This window comes from Thermobia domestica, chromosome 3 (genome assembly GCF_964235325.1).
Source record: "Thermobia domestica chromosome 3, izTheDome1.hap1.1, whole genome shotgun sequence".
NCBI lineage: Eukaryota > Metazoa > Arthropoda > Insecta > Zygentoma > Lepismatidae > Thermobia > Thermobia domestica.
In genome coordinates this window covers 162,211,499-162,232,561 of record NC_137456.1, presented here as the reverse complement: position 1 = coordinate 162,232,561, position 21,063 = coordinate 162,211,499, and the positions used below count along the sequence as shown (strand labels likewise).

The 21,063-nt window shown below is 36.9% G+C and overlaps 1 protein-coding gene and 1 long non-coding RNA gene across 3 annotated transcripts in view; one reads left to right on the top strand and one right to left on the bottom strand.

Moving 5' to 3' along the window:
- The window catches only part of LOC145680854 (uncharacterized), a 330,508-nt gene extending 327,250 nt beyond the window's left edge, over positions 1 to 3,258 (bottom strand). The window contains exon 1 of the mRNA XM_081751985.1: positions 3,123 to 3,258. The gene's annotated coding sequence lies outside the window, so the exon portion shown is untranslated. The remainder of the gene's footprint in view (positions 1 to 3,122) is intronic.
- Positions 3,165 to 21,063, top strand: part of LOC145680855 (uncharacterized) — a 70,081-nt gene continuing 52,182 nt past the window's right edge. Inside the window, exon 1 of one of the 2 annotated variants that reach the window (XR_014130688.1) lies at positions 3,165 to 3,416. This is a non-coding gene — a long non-coding RNA (uncharacterized LOC145680855). Of the gene's footprint in view, positions 3,503 to 21,063 lie in introns of both variants that reach the window. The other variant, XR_014130687.1, reaches the window with a different exon arrangement.

The following is a 21,063-nucleotide window of genomic DNA, read 5'->3' as shown; positions in this document are numbered from 1 at the left end:
CCTTCCAAAAGAGGTCCCTGCTATTCCCCGGCAAGAAAACAAAAGGACAATATGCAAGATTTGTCCTTATCAAAAAAGACGCATCACTGCAAACTATTGTGATCAATGCCGACAGCCGTTTTGCGCCGAGCATCGAGGTATAGTGTGTGTCGTATGCACGGAAGAAAGTTAAATTTCAAATGTAGACTTTGCGTACTATGTTTCCAAGTTATATCACTAATTTATGTCTAAGACTTAGTATTATTACTCTAGTTAGTAATTTTGAGCAAATTACGCATAATTTGTCAAGTTAAACATATATTTAGTTTACATATATTTTCATTTACATTTTCTTCATCATTATGTAATACTTTTTTATATTGAAATATTTGTACAATATATTCTTTTACTTAGGTCATATAGCAACAGTGTCTTATTGAGTACTAAATAAACTTTCAGAATATGTATAAAATATTTAGTTTTTTTTTCATAACCTTACCCAAATTCGACTTTATAATATAGTCGTAATATTTACTAATGCTTCCAATAGTGCTTCTCTTAACATGCTTGCCATTCTAGGGTTAAGATGGATCTCGTAGAAATAGGAATACAAACTAGAAACTGAATCCACTCAGCTAAGAATAGAAATCACTGGAGAGCTTTTGTGAACGCGGCATTGAATCTCCGGGTTCCATAGACCATAGCAGTAATTAGAGAGAGTTAATTCAATTCTACACACGAACAAGGGAGTACGGTGCTCAGTGGTAGAGCCTGTACCTCTGGTGCGTGCGATCCCCGGCCAAGTAAGTTTCTGGTGGACATTGTGTCCGTGAGTTTTCTTGCGGTACTCCAGTTTCCTCCCACAATTCATTCCACCAATTATTCCATAATCATTCACTTGGGTAAATCATTGTCTCCCTTAGCCTAAAGGACATAGGTCTAATCCTGGGATGTTAAACTGAAGGATTTAATTTTATATAGACGAATAATTTATAAAACAACATTTCCATGGATATCTCACTATCAAGAATGTTATTTCAATTCCCTAAGACCATCTCGCTGGTACAGTGGTTAGTGAGCGTACCTCCACTGGACGAGGGTGTGTGTTTGAGCGTTCAAACGCACTCCACTAGTTCAAATCCCACTTTAAACTCTATGGGCCTTATGCAGAGTCGTTCTGACGCATGATTAGTGCCATACTTAAGAGTTCGACTAACATATGGTTCTTGCAGTAGTCAGGACTTTAGTATGACACTAATCATACGTCAAAACAACTCTGCATAAGGCCCTATGTGCCTTATGCAAAATTATTCTGAAGCATGATTAGTGTCATACTAAAGAGTTCGACTAACATACGTTTCCTGCAGTAGTCAGGCCCTTAGTATGATGCTAAACATAAGTCAAAATGTTTCTGCATAAGGCCCTATTGGTCTTATGCAGAGTCATTTTGACCACTGGCGCAAATCCCGGGGGGACGAGGGGGACATGTCCCCCCAATCTTGGACCTGGGGGAATTGTCCCCCCCAATAATCTGACTTAAAAAGCGCCTCTTGGGATAAGTATGATTATTTGTGTCCGACTGCCACAAAGGAATGTAAGATGAAATTGATTTCTCTAGGCTTTTCCATTTTTAAAAAAAGAATCGTATTCTGTAGTATTTCAAACTGAACTTCGTGCTGCAGTGCGTTTAGTAATTTCACCAATATGCATTAATTCTACTTCCGCTATTTGGGCACAAATTGCAATAAATGCCAGAGGAGGATATGCCCCTCTCCTCATGCTGGAAAGTTGTCTCAGCTGTAGGTACGGGCACAAACTCCGGGAAAACGGGGAGACATGTCCCCCCCAACATTAGAACTGGAGGATCTCCCAATAATCCGATTTGAAAGGTGTTTTTTGCAGATAAGTGTGATGATTTGTGTTCGACTGCCACAAAGGAAAGCGAGATGAAATTTGTTTCTCTTGGCTTTTCCATTTTCAATGAAAATGAAGACATGCGACTGTGTGTGACGTAACCTGATATGAAATCTTATCTCCTTCTCTCCCCTAGGCCCTAGCACACGAAGAGTATATAGACTATCCAATGTCAGTAGAACCCATTTTTTCAGTAAATGCGCATTTCATCTATTCGTAGTATCAGCCTAGGCATCTACTCATGCTTCGTAAGCTAACTAACTCTATAGCCTATGGAACCTGGAGGTCCAATGCTGCGTTCACAAAAGAAAGCTGACAGTGGCGGATCCAGGATATGATCAAGGGAGGGGCTAAACCATAGGTTGCAGTTTTATCCAGTGTAAAGCAGGATTGGAGCCCATTTTATCCAATGTATACCTGAGCGTCAAGAGGTGGGGCTATAGCTGCTATAGCCCCCCTCTGTATATATATATGGGAATGGGAATGGTCTTATCCGTCCCTCCCCCAACGTTGAAGACAGATTTGCGCCGATGATTTTGACGTATGATTAGCGTCATACTAAAGACCTGACTATTGTAGGAAACATACGTATGTTAGTCGAACTCTTTAGTCTGGCACTAAACACGAGTCAGAGCGAATCTGCATAAGGCCCTATATCTCTTCCTGTACTAGCGAAGAACGTAAATACAAATCAGCAAAGCACTCTTTTTAACACTAGATTGTGGACGAGGCCGAACTTATCCCATTCGTTATGGCATTGATATATGGTTAATGTTTGTTTACATATCTACTGAAGATTAGCGTCCGTTTTTTTTTTTTTTTTTTTTAGCACCGAGCCTATGCGAGACGTGAGCCTACAGTGTAAAGAAGAATTCGAACCATCGTAATGCGTTCAATGCTCTCCTACCAGATATCGAACTTAGGTCTACGTGCACGAAAAACGCGTGCCCCAGCAACTCGACCAGCGAAAGGTTATGAGTAAATTGAAAAATAATATCGTTTTTATCCTTCTTAGAAACAATTTGATATAAACATGAACTGAAATAGAATTTTAAGGAACAACTGCAAAACATCCTAAATAACTATAAAAATGGAATTAATCTTGTTACGAAGAACTAGTTCCCACTCGTTTATAGTAGCTGCACCACTATGTATAATCTAACTTGTCATAAGTTGGTTAGTATTCAGTTACGTTACACAGTTTCGTAAGCTAATCTCTACATACGTACTAGTACTCCTCCTGATTGGTTGTCAGTCTTGTTTGTATTGAGTAGACGTAGAATGTTGATTCATTTGTTTGATGCCCTTCACACAGAAAAAGTTTTGTTTACGCCTTTTGTGATTCATCCTCCTGATACATTTGACCCAATGCACACTGTTGAAATGTTTGTCTAGGAATGAAAGCGCCTTCTAGGCAGACTCGGGAGATTACCAATGTCTTTCATTCAGTATTATCTTCCTCGTTACTCAAGACCGTTCGCTTCACAATGAAGCTGAAGAGTTAGAACGTGTTCAATGTTTTAGTGAGTTCTTCAACATTTATTCGCATTTGCTTCATTTTTTTTAATTTATTGTCCTTTTTGTAATTATTTCTTCACTTTTAAATAAGGTAAGTTTCTTTAAAGATATTTTAAGGTATTAATATAATCACTTGTTATATGCGTAAAAGTAACCTGGCATCTAACGTCTATCAATCGTTATTTGAAAACAATATGTATCTCCATTTTAATATGAGAATTACAATAGTAATAGAAACTTTTAAGCTCTCTATGCCAGTTTTCTTTATAAATCTGCTATAGTGTGAATATAATACAACATGATATTTCTTGATTAGTAGAGGACAAGGTTCCCAAATGTCCCGGATTTTAAGGGACAGTCCCTTATTTCTGGTTTTGTCCCGGGGAGATTAGATACAGGACGGCAAAAGTCCCGTATTTTGCCCAAATGACAAATTTACCTCAGATAACTACTTTAAAGCTCATAGTTTTTAATGAGTCGTCATGAGCGTGGGCAGAAATGGCAAATGCTATTCCAGAAAAGCTCTGAGCTGCCAAATTTATTTAAGGTCGTCTCCATTTTCCTAAGCATCCCACCGTCAAATTCATTTGTGGAAAGAGTTTTCTCACATATGAATTTGAAATGGATTGACACAAGAAATAGTGTTCTGCTCAATTGATGAAAGCTCAGTTTTTCGACAGCCTAATGAACATTCGTAATTTGAAAATGATTATAAGTGCAGTTAAGCGTGAAGTACGATTTTTTGAAGAAAGTTTAAGTAAACTAAATCCAGTGCTTTAAAAGTAAGATTTACCTATTTCTTCTTATAATAACTCTTTGTATTAGTTCAGACTTTAATATTTTTTTCAGTCTAAAATGATTACCCTTTTCATTTGATGCCTGACTCATTTTTTTTTTTTTTTTTACCACTAGATCATGTTTATCAAAACTCTTCCCGTAATACTCATTGAAACTCGTCAACCTGTCCCTTATTTTGACTATTTTTATTTGGCAACCCTGCTTGAGGATATAATAGTTAAGTAACACAGTGTTTATGGTACTTCTGATTTAATTTGTCATTGATTCTTCACCACATCCGCGTCCGGACTCCCACCAAAGTTCGTAACTCTACTAAGATTTGTACACTTTCTTAATATAACTATACTTGTTTAACAGAGAAATGATTGATGAGCCTGACGATTTGATTTTACACCTCATCTGTATACTCTTTTCTTATGAAAATAATCTAGTTCTGTTATTTTTTTCTGAGAATATTAGTGGCAGTAAATCGGGTACAGAAACACACAGGTTAAATACTACATAGACGTATTGGATACCCCCTTCCAAAAATGGACCCCTTTCGAAAAAAAATTCTGACTTCGCGCCTGCTCACGTGTACTTATTATCGTTCTGTCTTACTCTATAAAACTACCGCTGTAATTGTTGAACGGTTAAATTAAAAATGTCATTGCTCAGTGCTATGTATGACACCTAGGGTTATCAGACGTCTTTTCTTTGAGTAGGGGGGGGGTATGGTGGCTCAGTGGTAGAGCGTTCACCTCCGGTGCTCGGGATCCCTGGTTCGATCCCAGCTCGCGCCGTGCTCGTGAGTTTTCTCGGGGTTCTCCAGTTTCCTCCCACTTTCATTTCACTCATTTCTAATCATCACCGTCACCTTTAGCCTAGCCGGGATAAGCGTAGGACGTAAAACTCAAAGATTTCATTTCATTTTTCTTTTTTTTTTTTGGGGAGGGGGGGCACTTAAAAATAGTTTGGTCCAGAATTTAGTGAAATGTTCTGCTTCAAATTAAAGATTCATATATCTAAGTAATAGTTTGTGTTAATATTGTTGCAATGTTTAATTTCCAAGGAAACATAGGTGACTCGGTGGTTCAGTATGGTAGAGCGGTTAAATCTGACACGAGGACCCGATTTTCAGTGAAGCAAATTTGTGATGCTCATCACTGCATTTGAGTTTTCTTCGGGTTCTCGCTTTTTCCTCCTACATTCTCATTCCACGAATTCAGGATGATTCACTTTAATGATAGTCTCCTTTTTATTTTTCAAGGAAATAAACGCATTATGAAGTAAGGAAATAAAGAAAAAAGAAATTATTTTCGTAATCGTTATTGAAAACTTGATTAAATTATATTTTCTTGCTGTGCCATTTAGGAATTTGTCTAGCAAGAATTTTTTTCTGATATCTATAAATGTAATCTGTTTTTAATCTGTCATACAGTAATTCTAAGCACATGAATTAAGTTAACTTTAAAGCACATGCTGTAGTGTCTCAGTCATGTTGCTAGAAACTTTTGAATTAAAGGTTAATTTATTCATACAGTACAGTGCACATTTACGGGACGTTTTTCGTACGTCTCACAAGCTCCATACCACTTCCGAAACTTTAAAGCTTGTAATACAAACTTTATAAATAAAGGAATTATCTACGAAACTTTCCTTGAATTTCAATAGGATCAAGGGAGGCAAGGTGGCTCAGTGGTAGAGCACTTGCCCCTGGGAAGCGGGGTTTCTGGTTCGATCCCCAGCCAATTAAGTTTGTGGTGGACAACATTGTGTCTATGGGTTTTCTTGTAGCACTCTAGTTTCCTTCCATGTTCTCATTCCACCAGATTCTTCCACATTCACTTGCTATAATCATCCGTTTCCATGAGCATAATAGGCATAAACGTGGGATGTGAAACTGAAATACTTTATTTCGTTTTTTTAATAGGATGTAATCGTTAAAAATGGAATGAAATGAAATCTCCCAATTTAACATCTCATGATTATGCCCTTTAGGCTAAGGGAGAGAAGATTTACCTGTGAAGAATCAATATTTGCTTTCTTAGACGTCGTTCTGTTTTCCATATTTCACACACGAGGTATCCATTAGCAAAAGTGGCACATCCCGGTATCAAGAATGTTCTCTGTGCTACATGGGTAGGTAAAAAATCAGATCTTATTAATATTTGCATATTTCCACTGTACAGCTTAATTGAACACAATAAAGAAAAAACTATTTCGTACGATAATATAAAGTATAGCAGTACTATCTATATAATTTAAAAAAGCCGAAGTTTTAACTTCGCAGAAAAAAACTTCTTGCCGTTGCTTTTAATTAAATGTAGAACCAATCAAGTCAAGATTATCACCTAAGTTCCTATTCTATATTATCCTTTCACCTACTACTCTCTTGCGTTACTCACAGTTACTTTCCTACGAATCGTAAAGTACGTAGAGCCATATGTAGACCTGTGTTTATAATCCATGCAATTAATGTGCCTTGCTCATTCTTGTTATCTCCGTGTTACTGGTTAAACATACTTTACTTCAGCAGCGCAGGAAATCCAGGTTCGAATCCCCATGGGATTTCATACGGTTCGGATCCCACGTTAAATTGTAGACTCACGTCTCATATGGTTTGTGTCGAACGAAACATTAAGCTCTAGCCAAACACAGTGGGTTTTCTCTGAGTTCTTCAGTTTCCTCCCACTTTATTCATTCCACCATTCCATTCATTTCTCATCAGTCTCCTTTAGCCTAGCCGTCATAACCGTGGGACGTAAAATAGATATTTAATTTTTTTTCCCAATCCAACCAACATTTTTTTTTAATGTATGATATTCAGTGTAGAAAACGGACTATATAAAGCTCGGAATTGTATTGGTTTCAATTTCTATCCGTGCACCAAATAAAACTTGATATTCGAATTTGTTAAATAAACATCTGTTTTCTGAGGGTTGCTTTTCACATCCGTAAAAGTTTCTTTTACCATTGGTCAGTATTAAAATCGGGAGTAGCAGTAGATTTCTACCACTTAAGTTTTCCGTAGAAATAGTAGAATGCAGACGGAACATTTCTTGGTACGGTGACTATCAAACACATGTTTCCCTTTTACTATCATGGTGCAAAATCCTCGGGACTTGGGGTGAGTTATCCTCCGCTTAATATTTTTGGACGAAAAATACCCCCCCCCCACTAACAGCTTACTGGAGGGATGAATAAAGTGACACTATTGTCAGAAGTTTGCAAATTACAGTAATTCATATAAAATTAATTGGGGGAACTATTGGTTAGCTGTATCAGTTATTTTAATATAGTGGAATAATTACGGATGGTGAATAGACAGACTGTAGAAACATTTAAATGAAAAGGATTTTACTTATTATTATTATTATTATTATTATTATTATTATTATTATTATTATTATTATTATTATTATTATTATTCCTGTCCCTTCCTCATTTCCTTCTTCGAAGTTTATCTCATATTCATTCTATTATCGTTTCTGCTCTATGGTAATGGCTAATTACCATTTTTGAAACCTGAAATTGCGGTCAATTTCAATTCAGCCATTTCTGCTTCAGTAGGATGATAAAGGTGATTGAAGCTACATAAAAACTCACTTTTTTTTATAGTAATACAAAAATAGTATATTTTTACCACTTCTGGTTGCAACAGAAGCCATAAGGACTTGTAATCTATTAGATGAAAGGGCAGCCTACGTGCATGTCTATGGGCTTATAATTTGAAGTGTTCACCAACTACCTGGCAGGTAAGAGCGGCAGGGGTAAGATAACGAGGGTAGTATTCCCATAGATGCATACGCGTTACTGATAATTAGTGAACTAATAAACAAGAAATATCACTTCATTAATTTGAAACGTTTTGTTCGAAGCTTTCGATTAGAGGCAGGGGCGGATCCAGGACGGATTTCTGGAGATGGGCGTTTGGTCGTAATACTGCTACTTAGAGCTGCTTTTAAGAGCTCCAAACTCTGTGGTGGGTTTTATTTATATATAAAATAAGAAACTGTTTCCTCTTCTGGGGGTCGGGCGATAGCGCCCCTTCGATCCGCCCCTGATTAGAGGGTTGGGAGCCACGGTGGTTGAGTGGTAGAGTGTTCAGCTCTGTGTAGATCTCTGGTTCCATCCCAGCTCACGCTAAGTGGGCATTGTGGTGGGCAAGCATCCAGTTTCCCTCCCACTTTCTTCACTCCACCATTTCATTCGTTTCTCATCATCAGTCTCTTTAGCTTACACGCCATAACCAGGGGACATAAAACTAAAAGATTTCATTTCATTTCACTTCGAAAAGGGGCTTGGTTGTGCTCTGTCGTTAGGCTCACGAATACACGAACATCGTTACCTCTAGTCACACAACATTGATTTAGACTATACCCAGCATCCTCTTCTTAAGTTTAAAGGATTTTCTTGTGATTCACTGAATATAATCAGTCTTCGAAACTTGGCAAATTTTTAATGCATCATATGACTTCGTATCCTCAATCGGATTTTAAAAATGGCAAAAACTGAGAATGGCCAGTCTATTCCCTGTACAGGCTTCAGTAGATGCACTTTTCTTTTAAATTATTTAGCTAAATACATACCACAGCTGAATAATGTTACATTTATTATCATTACTCAACGTGTACGTTATATCTATTTCATTCGATTCCCAACCTTATATAGTTGGATTCAACTACTTGCGAATACTAAATACATTGAAGTTAAATAATTTGGATTTGGCGCTCGTGCCAAGTGACCTTCGTGAGGGACAAACACCGTGTGCGTGGGTTTTCTCAGGACTCTCCCGTTTTCTCTCACTTTCTTGATTCATTTCTCATCAGCATCGTTTAGCCTAGCCGGCATAACCATGGGACATAACACTCAAAGATTTCCATTTCCTTTGGATTTGGAGAAGTCGTAACACCGAATATTAATGTCAATTCCTAAAAGTTTTTCTACTGATGTATTTCATTTGTTATGCATAACCAATCTTACTACATAATTACAAACGTTTCGCTAGATATACTCGTAGCAAAGGAATGGTTAAAAGGCACCCAGGGAACTCAAAAATCTATAACTTGATTTCCTGTGTATTACATTCTCCGCCCAGATCAAATTTTCCTTTTAATTTTTTCTCATTCTACGGAATCAACTTTCTTTCAGTTGTATAAATGTGGTCTTTTCCGAAGACAATATGGTTCCCTCATGGCTAAATGGTTATCATTAGCACCTTTGGTGTTGCTCAAACAGAGTATAATTCTCGGTTTGAGTTCATGTAGCTCGAATTTCACGTTAAGCGGTTATGTTACGTCTATGTTTCATATAGCCTTGGGGCTGAAAGCAACTCTAAACTCCGAAAAGGCAACCAAGCAATCAATCCGAAGACACTATCTTCAATTGATTGTTAAATTATGTTTAATCGACAATTATGTTGAATCGATTCTGTCCCTTCATGGCCAAGTAAGTAACTAGGTAACTGCTTCCTTTTTCTGTACGATGTTTGCGACAATTGCGATTTGTGATAATTGCAATCAACAAGGGAGTATTATGTTTGAATCTGCTGCGATTTTGTCATAATTAAATTATTATTATTACACATACATAGTAACATAAGTGATTAAATAAGATTTCTCTCGTACTTTTTCCAAGCCTGACATTGGCGTAATAGTTAGAACCCCAACCTAAGGAGCAATTGTTTGGGCGTGTATAAAGTTCGTATCAATCTTCACCTTGTAGTATTTTTTTAAATATCTGCCTATGTAGTACTGTTAGTATATACCACACACTAGCAATGAGGTATCAGCATCATTATGTATAGTAGTTTCACAGGAGATTGTAAGTCCAGATTCTAAGTGTGGGCCATAGCTCTCAGGTATTTTCTGAAATCACCAGTGAAAAAGAACGTAAGTGGGCACGTGGAGTCGCTATATCTTTTGAAATCTTGTAGTTATGATAATTTATCCAAATACGAAATTAAAAATAAATGAATTTTGGAATTTCTTGCTTCATATATGTTTTAGGCTTAACTAATTCATATCGGACTTCCGAAGAGAAACATTAAACCTATTTAATGACCGTGTCTATAGCGGCAACTCCCAGTCATGATCCCTCTTCAGTTTTATTAGAAAGAGGAAAATAGTGGGGAAGAAGAGAAAGTAGGAGAAAGGAGGAAAAGGAGAAAGGAAGAAGGAACTAGAGATAAAGGATTACTGCATAATTATGGAAATATGGTAAAGGAAATTGAATAGTTATTACAAGGTGATTTATATTCGAATGTTGATACTTGAGGATCAATTCTGAAGTGATCTCGAAGAGACACATGTTCCCTTATACTATCCCGACCTTTATCCAGGCAATTGCACAAGTGGGAGTTGCCCTAACCCAGCCCAGGTGACGAGAAGTTTTAATTTAATTGTTTGCCTTTTATTTCGAAATGTTAAATAACCTTTATCCAGTATTTGAATTTTTGTAATGGAGATCGAACACACATTTGAATTAGCCAAGAAAAAATAATGTATATATTTTCCACAAATAGAAGTTTTTGAGATTTCTGAAAAGGCTGTCGTTATTCAGGCTCATCCTGTTATTTTGTCTTTTCTTCCAGAGCCGATTTAGACTACTTTAAAATTGGTTATCTTTCATGACCTCGGTCATACACTACTATATATAACATGCTGTTTCACACTTATTATAAACACTATCGTAGTAAATCAATATTAATGCTACCACTTAAAAACTAAATTTGTCATTCATTCACGCACACGCACACACATACAGGACAGCGTATCGACAAGCGTGAAAATAGTTTAAAAGAAACAATCTAACTACAATTTGGTGAACATTTATTACATCTATGAAGAAATTACACAGAATTTTATAAACATGCAATAAACATACATATAAATATATTAATTCACATACGAAATTGAACAGCAGCAATGTAATGGTGTGTATATACGTTAACAGACGGATGGAGAAAAAAAAATAATTATTATTTAACTTTTGGTAAAATGATATGTAAATCCGAGAATAATTACAGTCTACAATATGATTAGTGAAAGAAAACAACTTGAGGTGATGATTAGAAATGAGTTTTTATCTCATATATGAAAAATTTTTGAAGTAATTATACGAGTCCTCTCTCGTAGCTCTAGACGAGCTATAATATTGTATGTATTATCAAAGCATCCTTTCTGGTGTCCATACATTTCACTTCATTTCATTTCTTATAAACACACATAAGATTGTTTACTCATTGTAACTGACACATATTCTGTTCGTCGAAGTGTCTATCGAATATGTTTCTTCCATTTCTGGGGTTAAAAAAAAAACTAAGTTTCGTCACTGATATCACTGTGACTAATGTTACTTATTCTGTCATTCGCTTACTATCCCATTCATGGGCGATCTTTTAGTTAATATCACCTTACACTACCAGGTAACATCGTTAGATCCACACGATATTTAAAGGAACGAGAATTTTCCAAGTTCAGAAGGACTTTTGTTTGTATTGAAAACAGGATTACTGAGGCGGAAACACTGGTCAGGTTTGAGGATTCGTATGGGAGGGATGGAATCGAAATGTAGTTTTACATAAGGATTTTAGTTTACTAGCTTGATGGTTGATTTAAGGATACATTAGGGTTACGACGACCTGCTAAATCCCATCTACACGCAGTTTAATACAGATGATGTTAGTCCTTACATATGTTACCTAATATCAGAAAGATTGAAGAGAATGGTATATCATGCGGCGGTATTTTCTAACATTTACATTTCACATTTATCGGATATTTCGGAACTATAGCAACCAAGGACCGTTCAGGGTAAGGTACTAAGACCCTTTACACATATTTATTTAATCAATTCACCATTACTTCAATATCATTTATATTACACACACATATATACATACATACATACACACACACACACACACACACACATATATATATATATATATATATATATATATATATATATATATATATATATATATATATATATATATATATATATATAATACAGTAAACTCCATGTTAACTAATTATTACCAGACCGGGCCATGATCAAGTAACGAAAACATGTGAAAACGCAAATCACAATGTCATAGCCCCTAAATTGTATAACATCTTTGTAATGATTAAGAAAACATCTTACAATATTATAATTCAGTAAGTTTAACTTACCAAAATAACAAGTTTCGACGAAACTCAGTTGAACGAAATACGCTAGACTATCACAATATCTACACACTTATTTACAACATATGTGTATTGATTGAAGCAAAGCATAACACTGAATAAATACAATGGAGCTTGCAATCTAATCTAATCTAAATAAAATAGTGTTTGTGTGTTTGTCTGTCTGTGTGCGGCCTGGGTACCAGACGACTGAACTGAGAGTTACGAAATTTTGGTGAAGGGTACCTTGGCCCAGGCTCCAGATCAAGACGAAGCTCTTTTTTCAAATTTCGAACCAGGGGGTATTAGGGGGGGTGTTCACTGGAACCGGCTTGGGAATCAAATTAATTGACCGAGAGTTACCAAATTTTAGTCACGAATACCTTGGTCCAGGCTCCAGACCAGAGTTAAACGTTTTTGTCAAAATTCGAACCAATGGGATTTCAGGGGAACATGTAAAAGTAGTAGAAAATGACAGATATTAGTTTCGAATTCATAATTTTTGCGGTCTATGAAATCAGTGGTGACACGTCCGTTAGCGATGACTTGCAAATTGTTACAATTGCATGCGGGCCGGGGATACAGATATGCAAAAAAAAAAAAAAAAAAAAAAAAGCCCAAAATGACCGATATTAGTATCAAATCTATAGTTTTCGCGGTCGCTGAGATCAATGGTGATACTCCCACAGGCGTTGACTTCCAAATACAGCCCCCGTGCGAAGCATGGGTATATTCAACTAGTGTTGAATAAAGAGCAGCTGATAACAAAAATTATCTATTTCTTGGAAGGGGCCGCGGTGGCTCAGTGGTAGAGCGTTTACGTCTGGTACATGGGGTCCTTGATTCGATCCCAGCTCGTGCCAAGTGAACTTTGTGGTGGACAATCACCGTGTGCGTGGGTTTTCCCGAGGTTCTTCTGTTTCCTTCCAGTTTTTCATTCCACCATTTTATTCACTTCTCATCACAGTCTCCTTTAGCCTAGCCGGCATAACCATGGGGCGTAAAAACTCAATTTCATTTCACTTCATTTATTTCTTGGAAGATGGCGATTAATCACGTCTGGCAAGATAGCCCCCGACTTTAGAAAATTGAAACAATGACTAAGTCATTCGTTTGTACTACGTTTGTACCGTTTGTATCGAAAATATTTTTGGTTGTACCATTTTCCTTATAGGGTTACTTAAGAGGTCAACTGGGAGTGGCTATCTTGGCGCCAAGATAGCCCCCCAAATGTCATCCCTTCTTTCTCGAAAACTATCAGGGTACAAACAAAACTTTTTTTCGGTACAAACGATTTGCTTTCGAATGGTGCATTTCAATTTTTTGTGCTGTGATACGGGGGGGGACTATCTTGACGCCAAGATAGGCCCCCAAATGTCATCCCCTCTTTCTCGAAAACTATCAGGGTACAAACAAAACTTTTTTCAATACAAACGGTACAAACTATTTGCTTTCGAATGGCGTATTTCAATTTTTTGTGATGTGATATGGGGGGCTATCTTGGCGCCAAGATAGCCCCACCAGTTCTCTCAAGTAACTCTATAACGAAAATGGTACAAGTGTAGTACAAACCTAGTCATTGTGTTAATTTTCTAAAGTCGGGGGGGGGGGGTTATCTTGCCATACGTGATTAATCCGACAGACAGTTAAGAGAGACCATTGTATTAATATATAATACGAGCAGGGGTAAAAATGGGTTTAAAAAAAGGTGGTAGGTAGCGGTATGACCCCACGCTGTTCCCCCTGCCTATCTTCGCCCATTGCAATTTTTTAAGAACTGGGAGGATGCCGTGTATATTTTTTTTCGATGTGGGTGACGGGGTCCCTCCGCGTTCCCCCTCACGTTTACCCCTGAATACGAGGATTTATATGAGGACTAATAATCATGGATCGAACCTAGGACTCTTCGCAGCAGAGACTAGCGTATTGCGAATAGTTCTATGAGAACATGAACAGCCTCTCTTTGTTCTTCACAAGCAGCAAATAACGAGCAATGCGTCGATCAACATTCACAGTAACCAATGTTTACTCAGTCAGTGAAAGAGATATCCAATTAAGCAAGTAATATAAACTAGAACTTACACATTTGGAAGCCCTCTGGAGTCGAATTCATTGTAATAGTAATTTGCAGTTTACGTGTACCAGACAATCAAGAACCAATTAGCGGCCAACAATTTGAGGATATTAACCTGATAGTTATTGCATGCAATTCGATACGAAATTGCACCATTCTATCAACAGTAAACAAGTTCTATAATAAAGTAATTATTATAGTATTACCCATACTGTTTTCTTTGTTATATGTAATGTAATATAACTGGGAGAGAGAATTGGTAATTATTTTTGTCTTTCAAAGGTAAGATAAAACATTTAGAAGAGATTTGGTTTTATCCAGAACGTTAAATACGAGTATTGGTTAAATAATAAACAAATGATAGGATATTTCAAAATCAGCATATCTAGGTTTACCGATAAGAACATCAGAACTGTAATATATGAAAACCACAAGATATAATGAAGATGCATACATTTTTTAATTATTGTGAAAAGTATGTATTGGTATCATGTTTTCAAGATAATATTTTTCAAATGTGCCCAATGGGTAGAATGGACTCTGAAGGTCCAATTTCGATTCGGTTCTGAAAGCACGCCAAATTAATATGTTGATTTTGGTTGGGTGCCAAAATTCAAAACCATTCGGTTCCGTTAGTATAAACACCATTGGTGGCCATCGATGTACATCCACGTCAGTCAGATCATGTGTTCCGTCGTCAGTTTTTGTAACCACTGCTGATATGCCTTAGTGATATTATTATAGGGATGAAGATAGAGCTTCAATACTACAATATTCAGTGCCATAAAGACACACGTACTTTCCGAATCTCGTATTGGAAACAAATTATTTTCGCAGAAATGAACTGCTTAGAAAAAAAAAATAAATCACGACGAAAAAATAAAGGTGGTTTCGTGAAGCTGTGAAAAAAGGAACATTTCAACTATCCAATAGTTAGAAATAAAAAAAAATCACATGGAAATTGTACCAATTGTTATATAAACATACATTCTAATTTAAACGGGAATAATCTCGTTGCAAAACTTTATACGGGTTTCTTAGTTTTTCCGTACGTAGATCACCAGTACTAAGCAACAACCATAAGGAAAGTGTAAAAAGGATCTGTGTCAGAAAATCAGTATTTGTAAGTATACATCTCCAAGATGTGAATAATTACATCACTTGCAAGACCCTATCACTTCTATGTTAATTCATTTTAAAAATATAATATACATAAGTTGTAAAAATCAATACAAAATGCATTTTAAAAAATCACAAAACACATGATAAAAAGAGTTGGTTTGTTAAGTTTCTAAATACATCTAGGGAAATATATACAACAGTAAAAGTATCAGTTACAGTTTAATTTTCTTTAGTGTCTGAATATGCTTATTTGCCATCTTCCGTTTCTCTTTGTTCCGCTAGTCTTGAATTTTCTGTACTTCATTCATCTTCAAGGATGCGGCCTACCCACACCTTATTTCCTTACGTTATTTTTCAGAAATGGAAGTAGAATGCCACAGAAATATAGGTGGCTTCTTTAAAATGTAGGAAATATAGGAGTTTATAGGAAGAAACTCATATATATATATATATATATATATATATATATATATATATATATATATATATATATATATATATATATATATATATATATATATAGGAAATATAGGAGCATTGGAAAGCCTGATATACACAGGGTGATTCTTTATAGGGATTACAACTTCAATCAGTTATAATTCTTTGTTGGAACTACATATAGACTTGGTTTATATGTCATTGTACTGCAAAACACTTCTTTTTTTGTGACAATCCATTATGGCTCAATGTGTTGTGAGGTGCTAGGTAGCCAGAGCCGAAACTACTGTTTACCTAAGAACACCAACACAAATAAAAAGAAAAATAATGAAGGAGAGTGGCTGGGAATATTTTAATTAACTGAAATATTTGCATAGAATGCAAATACAAAAATTATGAAAAGATTTATTCCCCTCTTGGAGATAAGATTCTCTCCTGTAAGGGCCACCACTCCCTTATGAAGTCGGTAGAGCAATAATATTTACGTTTTGTGGAACAGCAGATCTCAGGGCAATCTGCATAACAGCCATGCTCAAAGATGCTACAATAGTGAGTTAGTTATATATTTCAAATAAGGTAAAAAAAAAAATTAACTTTTTAATTTTACAGGTAGCAGCCTGTATTGGAGCTCACTATCTCATGGCTGTTATTTGGTTCCTTGGGCAGAATTCTCTCTGAGCCCCATACAGAGAGGTGGTCAAACATACACAATCAAGGGGAAAATGCCTCCTTGAATCACACTCCTGAAACAAACATATCATTAGCACAGGTACTCACCATACAGCAAATTGAATAGACAGTTGTTCTGGTAAGAGCTGGCAGTTTTATTTTCCAACATGGAATCAGGAACATAAAATAGGATGGACTTGTTGATATTCACACTTTGATACACTAATACTTATCACCTTTTTCGTAGTGCACTACACACACACACTTTTTAGATATATAGATATGCTTGATAATTTCCCACACTATTTCATACTTATAAAAATAACAAAAAGGAGAAGGTAGGATGAACCTGAAGTTATAAAGGTCTGTCTGACCTTTTTAAAAAGAAAGAAAAAAAAGAAAAAAGAAAAAAAAATTTATATATAGAGATATTTACAACATTCTTTTATCTCCTCATAATTTTGAGTTTCTTGTCTCTAACAGTTTTTAGAGGAGAGATGTATTTCACAGAACATATTTCAATATCTGTGATATAAATACACAGATTGAAGATAAAATTAAACACAATTTAATATACCGGTTCACTGTTCCGCTATTTACTCGCTGTTCACAAGTCTATGTTGTATGACACAGTGTCCTCCTAGATTGCAATTCCACTGAAATGTAAAATGTTCTGTAGGAGATACGGCAAGCTGGATTTCACACGTTCAATGAAGGAACTTTAGTAGCTCCTATAACCAAGCAAAATATAATTACTGAAACCTTGTACTAAATGTCCAAGGACAGGCACAGCTTAGAGACGTTACTGGCCTAGGTTTTATATCTCTAACTGAGATATCGTAAAGTATGTATTTCTTCCATGTTTGAAAAACTGGGTTTTCCCATATTAAAATTGGGATGTGCGATGAGTTCCAAACTATGTGGTCTCTATTGAGCGTGCACTCAGAGAATGAACAACTATAAACTGATGATCTCAAATTTTATCTTCCATTGTCACTATATGCAATAAGCACCACTGACGACAAACTGCAGATATGTGTAGGTCTTACACATTTTTGTAATCTGATTATAGCTTCATATAAACAACTGAGTTCTACACACTCGCGTATTACAGTTGTTCACAGGACAAATCCAGGGGAGCCGGAAACAAATTGCTCACACCTCGTCCCGGGTATCGAACACTCTCTAAGAGAAGTCAGGTGACTTCCTTCGAACCGATAAACTATATCTTGTCGCTCCACGAATAAGGCTTCAACTACCACGTTCTCTCCGGAAAACGAGTATATGTTTCTGGCAAAAACAAGGAAACGAAGAAACTCGCTTCCTCAAGCAACCTTTGACAAAAGGTTCTCTGCCCTGAGGCGATTTGCGTGTGGTCCGACCTGCACAATGTACTTGTTCAGCTACCATCCGTAGCCAAATTCACCCTTTCTTGGCTGACACATGCTGCCCCCACTCTAAGGAACGGCCAACACTGAACTTTTTGCTCACAGCAGAAACTATGAAAGTTTTTCGCACACCTTTGTTTTTCTTCACTTGTTACATACAAATAAAATTGAGAAACATATGATATTATACATCAAAATAAAGGTAAACATACAAGGAATACATATATATACAATTTATGAACTGTCATCTCTCTCAGAAGCAGCAGTGACCCAATTTCTGTGGCTGTCGTTCAAAACTGTCTGCTACTAATGCAGCCATGTTTGCCTGGAGAGAGATTGAAGGAAACATCTTTGTTAATTATTTATTTTTCACAAATACAAGATCCAAGTGTCTTGTTCGATAAGGGAAACACGCTGATAAATCAGAATTTTGTGCAGTATTTCCAAGAACGTGTTTAGCTTAGTACGTAAATATTAATAGTAAACACAGAAAATAAGTCAAATCAGAGTATACATTTTCAAATTGGTGTTGCATTTCGGGAACTAACTAAAAGGCTCGCTGGCCAGGTTACTGGTCTCTGGTGAGAAGGGGGGGAGTAAATGACGCTTGAACTCGGTGCATTGGAAATCACACCTATTGAAAACTAAAATTTCGCATGGAGAAGCGAAAAAGTTTATGGCTTTTGAAACAATACAAACGCTCTGCTTCAACACACTGTATCAAACTCAGTGTAGATTCACCAAGGAAGTTCATAGGCTACTTCCTGTGTATTAAGATACTTATTTAGCTCCTATTCTGGTAATTTCTTTCCATGTTGAGTTGAGAGAGACCTCACATCTAGTAGTCTAGGCGACAGCAAGTTGGAAAAAAAAAACTTCTCTCAGTGCTAGCTCTCTTCCAAGCGTTCTGAAAACTCATGTTTGATTCCTATAGAATCTTCTCATTTCCTATTTAATTAATCCTCCATCTCTGCTTTTAATATCATTCCTTCCATCATCCCCTGTAAACTATACATTATGCAACGACGCAGTAATTTATGCAACCCATTAATACACTATATAATGCCTATAAATGAAATACACACAAATGAAATAAATACAATATAATACAATATTGTATTAATATTTACGTACTATGCTGGTGTTTCACACTTCATTACTAATAAATCAAAATAATACTGAAATAATATGCACAGAATATGCTAATGTTAAGCAAATAATTATACCACAAAATCATTATATTTACATATCCATATGCAAATGTGCCCCTCATCTGCATTTCGATATGCAGATGATGGAGAAGGGCATCGGCCTTCTACAGTAATTTCCCCCCTATGATTCTAGGTGCTGTACTTTCTAGTACAGGACGTAGATCATACGGAGGGCACATTTTCGTTCCTGAAATATTAGAGGTACACAATACATCCAAGATTAAAAAAAAACAACGTTAAGCACACAGTAAACATAATAAATGAAAATCAATACACAAAAGCTAAATATAGAGAATTCAGTGTTCCCTGAGTTACGTAAAACATAAATGACATCGGTTCCCAATACATACCCTAATACACTAATACACTTGATCACTGAAATATACACTAACACTAACACTATATACACATTTTGTCAAATCCGGTTACGTGATGCTTAGATGTGTGATCTGTGTCTTCTCTATTTACCAGTACCACTGTGATCCTTCTCTTCTCTAGAAACGTATGGTTTCAATAGAAAAGCATTTCTTGTCATCTTGACTTCTTTAGTCGCTGGATCCCCTAGTGTGTACATGTTACGACCAGTGGCGGCGACAATCTGCCATGGTCCCGAGTACAAGAGCAAGAGCTTCTTCGACACACCTGCTAGAGCATCCGACTTGGGAAAAACTCTAGTTAGAACAAGATCACCCACTTTGTACTCTACAGTACGGTGTGACTTGTCGAAGTTGCGTTTTCGTGCAGCAGCATTCCTTTTATGGTTCTTTCTTGCTATTTCTACATAGTACTGCACGTCATGGCGCTGATCCACTTCTGGGATTTCAAACAGCCTGGCTATGTCTCTAGACATAGACTGCCCAAAGTGACACTCAAAGGCTGACACGCCAGTGGTCAGGTGTTTGGCCGAATTTAAGCACTTCTCTATTTTCTCCAAGCATTTTGGCCACAATCTTTGGTTATCATGGCACAATTTACGTAGTAAACGTACCGTAGCCTTGACAGCTACCTCTGCCATTTCACCTTGCGGATAATATGGCGTCGAAGTGATGTGCCTGATACCAAGATCTGCTAACTCTGTTTTCCAGCGGTTAGACTGGAAAGGTGACCCTCTGTCTGTCAAGACTAGTTCCACACTAGGGTTAACTTTCAGATACTCCTTCAGTTTCCTTATTGCAGTGGTAGTGTTTGCCTTTCTACATGCGTACAAGCCAATTAGCTTGGAAAATGCATCATAAAATACCAATATGTAATGGACTCCCCCAATTCCCTTGGTTAGAGGCCCTAACCAGTCAGCGCAGACCAAATAGCCTGGCTTCTCAACTACCACGGGATTCAGTGGTCCCGGACGATAACATTGGGGGGGGTTGCTTTTCTGGCATAATTCGCAGGAAGCGCAAAACCGCCTCACACTTGCCCTCATCTTCGGCCATACGAAAAATTCTGATAGAAGTGGAAGTAGTTTGCTAGCCGACATGTGCCCTCGATCTGAATGGTAATAATCGAGCAGTGGAACTACTAACACTTCTGGGATGCATATTCGGACTCCTTCCCGGTCACGCTTGCATAAGCGCCCGTTCAAAACTTCAAAACGGTGACAAGCACCATTCACCTTTGGTGAGTCCGTCTTCTCTTCGACATCTTTCTTGATCTTGCCGTAGACAGGATCTGAAGACTGCATCTCCGGTAGTATGGCTATCATCTTCCTCAACTCACATGGGATTTCCGTCAGGATGGACATCAGCGACTCCTGGAGGATAGGCTTCCGTGCAACACTGAGGTCTTCTGTGTGAGGAGGGTAC